Source organism: Mustela nigripes, chromosome 4 (genome assembly GCF_022355385.1).
Source record: "Mustela nigripes isolate SB6536 chromosome 4, MUSNIG.SB6536, whole genome shotgun sequence".
Classification (NCBI taxonomy): Eukaryota; Metazoa; Chordata; class Mammalia; order Carnivora; family Mustelidae; genus Mustela; species Mustela nigripes.
In genome coordinates this window covers 135,742,277-135,750,226 of record NC_081560.1, presented here as the reverse complement: position 1 = coordinate 135,750,226, position 7,950 = coordinate 135,742,277, and positions in this window count along the sequence as shown.

Sequence of the window (7,950 nt, the reverse complement as noted above, 5' to 3'; positions counted from 1 at the left end):
GTGTGTGTGTGTTTTAAGTATTCTACCCCATTCCCCGTGTGTGTGTGTGTGTGTGTGTGTGTGTGTGTGTGTGTGTGTTTCCCCGTGGGGGGGGGGGCTTTCATTCACAGGTGGGGTGTGTGTGTGTGTGTTTTAAGTATTCTACCCCATTCCCCGTGTGTGTGTGTGTGTGTGTGTGTGTGTGTGTGTGTTTTAAGTATTATACCCCACTCCCCACAAGGTGAGGCTACAACTCAGGACGCCTACGTCAGAGTTGCATACTGCTCCACAACTGAAGCAGCCAGGCACTCCCAGAGAATATATTTTCAACCATCAGGATATAAATAGATAACCCCTTGTTCCCCAAAAGTTTCAGATCTGGCTTTGGTGATATGAACTGTACAAGTTAAATAATGCAAATACTTGTTAATCTTAGGCTAATGAGAGTTCAAAGAAAGGAGCAATTTCAGATCCTTAAGGAAGTTTCTGCCAGACTTCAGAGCAAACAAACAAGACAAATAGGGACGTTTTAAGGAAATTCCTGTCAGAGGAAAGGATGTAATCAGAGGCTTAACTATGGAAAGGCATATTGAAATAATTTAAATGCCAGAATTAAGTCAGGCTTCTTTCTGTATTTGGCAAATAGTTTTTAAATTTTTGAGCAATAAATTAGTAAATGTCTAGGATAGACTGGAACAACCCCACCAAAACAAAACAAAACAGGGAGGAAAACCAATTATAACTATAGCAAAATTTCTAGCTGAAAATGGTGGATTAGTGTGTCTGAATTGTGGACACCATGTGTATGAAATGGAGAGACTTAACAAATCCTTAGACAATTTAAAAATGACTGAAAATGCCATCAAACAGGAATGTCTCATCAGATTTGGAAACTGGAAGAATGAATGAGCCAAATATTGAATACGCAATGAGGCTGAGGCTGAGGGTCTTCCTTTTGTTAATGTGCCTGACAAACGTTTATAATTATTGGGCCAGAATCAGCAGTTGTTAATCTTATGGATGTAGTAATGTACTCTAATATAGTTTCACAGGAAAAAAAAATCTCTTTTTTAAAAAGATTTTATTTATTTATTTGACAGAGATCACAAGTCGGCAGAGAGACAGAGCGAGAGAAGGACACAGACTCCCTGCTGAGCATAGACTCGATCCAAGGACCCTGGGATCATGACCCGAGTCAAAGGCAGAGGCTTTAACCCACTGAGCCACCCAGGAGCCCCGGGGGGGGGGGGGCTTGGAACAATTTTAACTGGCAACGTTGTTTGCACCTACTTGCAGGTAGAAAATGTGGTCTGAATTTTATGATAGTATATATAGGTTTTCCTCTTCAGCCATTCATAGAGTTCTATAAATTGAAACAGGAATGTTCAACATAAAATTTTTGCTTCTATGGGATAGAGAGGTGTCATTCTCTTTGGGAGATAATTATCAGCACCTAGTACATTTTAGAGCCTCAGTAAGTGTTTTGTTTGAGTGGGTGAATGCAATAACCATAACTGGTATCCTTGTCTGCTCTCAATCCGACATCCATACTCCACAGTCACCATAATCTTTTGAAAACACAAATCTGGGGGTGCCTGGATGGTTCAGTCAGTTAAGCATCCGACTCTTGATTTTGGCTCAGATCTTGATCTCAGGGTAGTGAGATGGATCCCCAAGTCAGGCTCCACGTTCAGTGTGAGCTTGGGATTCTCTCTCCCTCTGCCTCTCCCCCGACTCATGCGCATGTACACACATACTCTCAAATAAAATAAAATTTTTTTTTAAAAATCTGATTAACTGATCCCTGCTTAAAATCCTTCTTTAAAACAACAACAACAGGGGCGCCTAGGTGGCTTCTGGATTAAAGGTGAACATTTTTCTGTCTCTGTCCCACATCATTTCCCTCCTGATGAATTTTCAGTACTTAAATCTTTAAGGTTGTTGAAGGACAAGGGCTTATCTTCTATAACTTCTTCAAGCTGCCAGGGGTCATAGAGATGTCCCTATCCATGGATCGAAATTGATCACTGTCTGTGTCTACAAGTAACTATCACAGAAGCCAATTGCTGTAGAGTCCAGAGGTGACATTGGGGTAAATTTGTTTCAAGTTGTAAGGATCATCTGTCCGTCATTGTTGTAGATGTGGGGTATTAGCTGGACTTATGCTAGTCTTAGTGCTATGGCTGTGCATCCAGGCATAACCAACAGTACATCTTCCAGTCCAGGCCGGTGCATGCCATGGCCCCAGATTGGGCCCACAGAACCACTGCATTCCATTAGGTGCTAGCCATCTGATGCCTGGTCTCCTGTCCCGTCAGTAGCAAACCAATTGGCTGAGCAGGGAGCCCAACGTGGGGCTCCCAGTACCGTGGGATCATGATCCAAGCCAGGGCCAGGCACTTAATCAACTGAGCCACCCAGGCATTCCTCAGTCTTCATTCTGACCACACGTAAAATTTTTTTCCAAAGATTTCCCTTTGCAAACCTTCTACAATTTTCTTTTTTATCTATACTTTGTCCTAAGCCTTTTTTCTCCAAACAACCCATCTCATTTTAGGACAAAATTACTTTCTTCTTCCCTCAACAAAAGGTATTTCCATCCCTTATAACTTTCTCATGTATCTCATGTAGCTTGTTATAAGCAAAGTTGATTTCCTTATTTCCATCAGTCTTAATGACATTTAGCAGAATTTTAACTTTCAGAAGCCTTCACCTCCAGTAAAAATTAAGTAGGAACCAATTGTGAATTGTCTATTACAACAGGATTCTTGTATAGCTGAAATTCATGAATACATTTCATAATTTCTAAAAACAGGTTTTCCCATAGTACATTTACTACTAAACCATGAAGCACATTTGCTAACAGACCCAAGTATCCTCCGTTTCTCTGCAATAAGAAGCCAAAAGCAGACAAACCTACGTCCAGTAACCAATGCTTTAGTATTTTCTCTTATCTGGAAGAGACTTAGATATCCAATGAATTCAATTTATCATTTAACTCAGCAAAACTTCGAAATTTCAGGTTACCAAAGATTTTGAAAGCTCTTTAGAAGTTTTACCTATAAACCTTCTTATTTAGCCCACTCAGTTTTTTTTTTTAAACAATTACCCTGGTAAACTCTGATGATAAACACAATTAACCCTTATATTAAGTCATTTTTTCTGACAACTGGCAACAGCAATAACAAGAGCGTATTTGACCTTTAATAAACCTTGGTAGAATACAAGTTTTACCTTTAATGCCAAGAAGTCTTAAGACATTTCTACCTTAATTAGACTAATGAATTTAAATTAGCTTAAATACTGAATATGTTTCAGAGTCCACTAGGAGTCCATCAGTTTGTGCCCCACGTCAATTCTTACCTGAGGCACCTGTGGGGAAATCTGAAGGAGGCAGAAGTGGGGTGCTCTTCACTCCTTGATAGTGAGGGTAGGAGGAGCAGGAGGCAATGGTGCCAGGAGCCTGGGGGACCCTCAGGAGCCAGTGTTGTAAGTGCTCAGCACACGGTGGTACGGGAACAGGAGGGGGAAGTGGAGGCAGAGTAGGTGAGATGTTGCTGGCAAGACTGGAGGCAGGTAAAAGCCCAGAGGGCAGAGAAAGAGGACTCTTGGTCCTAAAGTTCCTCAGCTTCGATAGATGAGCAGACAGACATTTTCTGTTTTCCACCAGTGAAAAGTGAGGGACGCGTGGGTGGTTCAGACGTTAAACGTCTGCCTTGGGCTCAGGCCATGATCCCAGGGTCCTAGGATCCAGCCCCACCTTGGGCTCCCTGCTCAAAGGGGAGCCTGCTGCTTCCTGTCCCTCTGCTGCTCCACCTGTGTGTGTGTGTGTGTGTGTGTGTGTGCATGCTCTCTCTCTCTCTCTCTCTCTCGCTCGCTCGCTCAAATAAATAAATAAAATCTTTTTTTAAAAACGTGAAAATAGGCAGTCCATGTTGAACCAGGGAAGACAAGGTACCTCCCCAAAACAAAGGGAGTTTTGGCACTTGCTGGGGAATATTCCTTAAAGTCCCTGTCCCAAGGTGAACCAACCAGATCATTGGTTCCAATTATCATAACCACTAACCTGGGAAACGAATGATGGAGAAAACCCACATTCAAGAGTCAGACACTCATCCAGTCCTCTCAAGAGCACATTGCAGACCTGACACACAAAAGAAGCAGCAAAGAGGAGACTAGCACTTAGGAAAAACAGGCAGGCATGCAAGGATCTTGACAGCACCCTGTTTACAAAAGAGTTGTGATTCTTGGGGGTTGGATTTATTTTATAGTCAAACAGCATGGGGTGCTTTTTCTTTAAATCCAAATTGACTCCAATATACTAGAAGACAGCCCAAGACAGAGTCCTTCAGGATTGAGAAAGCCAATCTCATAGTTCATTCCTATAAAACAAAGAGAGTACATTAACTACCTAAACTCCCTCTCAGCTTCTGAATGGCATCCCAACAGGAATATTGCCACAAGTTCCTGGGGTTCAGGGTGGCGGGAGGCTTCCATGTTCTCGACCACTTTGAAACATTTGTACTACGTGAGAAATTATGTCGACCTCCCTTTCCTTCCCCATTGCATCCTAGACTACAACAGGGACTGGTGAATGGGCTGAAACACCACAGAGATTGGGGCTGCCTCTTTCCATTTTGGGGGAGCCAATGTATTTGGAGACCAATAATAATACCCTTTGAAAGCCTCTAGATCTATTATTAATGGATGGGGTAAAGGTCCTGGCCATCGTTAGGAAGGAGAAGCTATTTTATACTATAAATGTGTTCTATCTAAGCGAGAAGTACTTTCATTCTAAGAGCAGGACTGAAAATGCCAAACAGCCCATGGGCAAGGACAGATGAGAGACATGAAACAATGAAAGTGTGGAACCCCTATCTAACCCAGGCAACCTTCTCATGAGTTTTATCCATGACCCAGTCCCAAGGGAGTTGTCCCCCATTGGGTGAATGCACCAACTGGGCACTAGCTCTGGTCCCTTTCAGGAAGCACAGTCAGACATGTCTCAGGCGTTATGTTCATCAAGGGATCACACTGGGGTGTTTAGGAAGAAACCTTAGACAGGTGTCTTAAAATTGGTGGCCATCCTAATGGCATGTGTGGCTGTCCCATGCCTGAGAAGAATGCAAGTATTAACAGGTAAAACAGGAAGAGCCTGATTTCTGAGCCCAACACCATTATGGCCAAGGTACTGGTGTCCAGCCAGGTGGCAGGAGTTTGTCCCTGCCTGTGGCGTTGCCATGGGCAAGAGGTTCTCTCCTGAGCATTCCAGTAAGACCTGTTCCAAAGGATTGTACTATGCAGGACATCTCTGAAAAGGAACAAATGAAAAAGCAAAGACCAGGGCTAAAGAAGGCTTACCAAGCTGCACCAGGGCTCTTGGAGTCATCCCATAATCCCTGTACAGGCCACCAAAATTGTGGGATCGTTGAGCTCGACAGTCAAGAAGTAATTCCTGAGCCATTTTACCATGCAACTTAGTAAGTTTAAGTAGCACAGGGACAGGACCCCTGGGCAAAAAGGGCTGCACTTTTGCTGTATGAAGCCAGTGACGGTTATATGCTTAGTGTTCAAGGGGAAAAGAATGTGCAGGGAGTATTAGATCATAAGTGTTTTCTTCAAATTTGTTCTCATAGAACTACTTTCATAATATTTCTCTGCTGCTTATGATTCAGCTCAATATTAACTCAGTGAGATGTAGAGGCAGTCATGAGACTTTTTTAAGATTTATTTTTGGGAGCACCTGGGTGGCCCTCTGCTTCTACTGCTCCCCCTGCTTGTGCTCTCTCACTCTGTCAAATAAATAAATAATATATTTTAAGAATATAATTTTTTTTTTATCTGAGAGAGAGAAAGAGAGAGAGACAGAATGTGAGCAGGAGGAGGGGCAGAGGGAGAAGCAGACTTCCTGCTGCGCAGGGAGTCCCAACACAGGGCTCAATCCCAGGACCCTGAGATCATGACCTAAGCCGAAATCCAGAGTTGGTTGCTTTACTGGCTGAGCCACCCAGTTGCCCCTGTCACAAGACCTTTTAAAAATGTAGCAACCAGGGGCACCTGGGTGGCTCAGTGGGTTAAAGCCTCTGCTTTCAGCTCAGGTCATGACAGAGTCCTGGGCTCGAGCCCTGCAACCGGGCTCTCTGCTCAACGGGGAGCCTCCTTCCCCCCCACCCCCGCCTGCCTCTCTGCCTACTTGTGATCTCTGTGAAATAAATAAATAAAATCTTTAAAAAATAAAAATATAGCAACCAGTACATATCTGACCCTTATTGAAACTGTGCAGGCTATAGATCAGCCTTCTGGGCTAATGGTGGACATTTTTTGTTTCTGTCCCTCATCAGACTTTTTTCTAAAGGAAGACACCTAATTTTATAATCACTAGGAAAATAAGGTTCAGTCATTTATTCAGATACTCAGTGTATATTATGTCATAAGCACAAAGTACACTAAAACAAGACTGAGCCAAGAGGCTTAAAATTCATAAAATTAAAAGTCTTTTGTAAGTGTGATAAGTGCAGTCCTGGAGGTGAGCACAGCACACCTTGGCAGCAAAACAGAGAACATCTAGCTTTTTGACTTGGAGATGGAAATGGTGTCTGGCAAGATTGGCCAGAAGAGTCTTACAAAAAGCTAGGTGGAGTGCGGGAGGAGAGCGGGCATTCTCCAAGGAGTCTAGAATAACTGGAGGTCTTTTGTAGCACAGAGTTTAAGCCTTCTCCTGTCCTGGAGTGACGTAAGTATTATGCTCATAGAAGGCCCTAAGTCTTAAAAATGATGTTAAAGGGTGCACAATTTCCTCATTATGCCTTTGATTTGAAACTTAAAATATGTTATATTCCCATCCAAGCTAGTATAAGCCCCTGGAGAGTGCCTTTTGGTCTGTTCAACAGATTCTGTTGAATATAAAAGGCATGAAAAGAAGACGCTTCTGACTCACCTAAGTATTTAGAATTGAGTATTCCATTTGCTTGATCCCCATTGATGAGGGCTCTAGAATATGTCACTGTGACATAACAATTTTGAAGAGCAGGCATTTGAGTTCCTGAAGTCCTCTGCCTCAAAGCAAAAATTTATTGTCATAAACCCCCTCTCAGGGAGCAACCAGGAAAGATATTACCAGGTACAGTGAGAAGTTGGCCCCATACCTAAACAGACTTCGTCACAGAAGGTTCTATCTACCATCAATTCTCCAAAGGGCCCATTTATCTTTCTTAAGTCATTTGTTTTCCCTTAAGTACCCTTTCACCCCCAACTTTCTCTATTAAGAAGTAGTGTATAAATGTCCTTCACCCCCTTTCCCGTATCAAGATAAGGCCCCAAATTCTAACTATCCCTTAAGTGGACTCCCTCATACTCAGTCTGTCTTTACCCTTGCTTGTCTTTTGTCAGTTTAACCAGCAGACCCCCAAACACAGAATCTAAGATCTAAAAAAGTAGAAGTTTTTCCTCCTCACCAACTCCAAACACTGCCTGCCAACCACTTATTTCTAATTATGTATTTCCCCCCTTCTATGATTTCAAAATAAAACTCCTTTGGGAGCTGTTTCTCAAATTTAAGAGCGCCTAAGGTAGAATCGGTTAAGTGTTCTAGTTTTTAATCTGATGATTGCATTTAAAAGGAATCGTGATTCTTAATTCTGTAATTTGCCACTGTGGTTTCTTTAAAAGCCCAGGGTGGGCTTTACAGGATGCTTTTTGGATTTACAGGGTGCTTTTTGTTTAGAATTAACATCTTCTAAATGTTAACCTCCATGTTTATGTGTAACTTAAAAACCTCAAATATGACAAATTAATGCTTTTTGGTCTTTAGAATTCAGTACTGCAAGGTAGAGAGGAAATGTGTGAGTAGGGAAAGTAGATGATAATTTACCAATCATTCTTTTTTTTTTTAAGATTTTATTTATTTATTTGACAGAGAGAAATCACAAGTACACTGAGAGGCAGGCAGAGAGAGAGAGAAGGGAGCCTGCT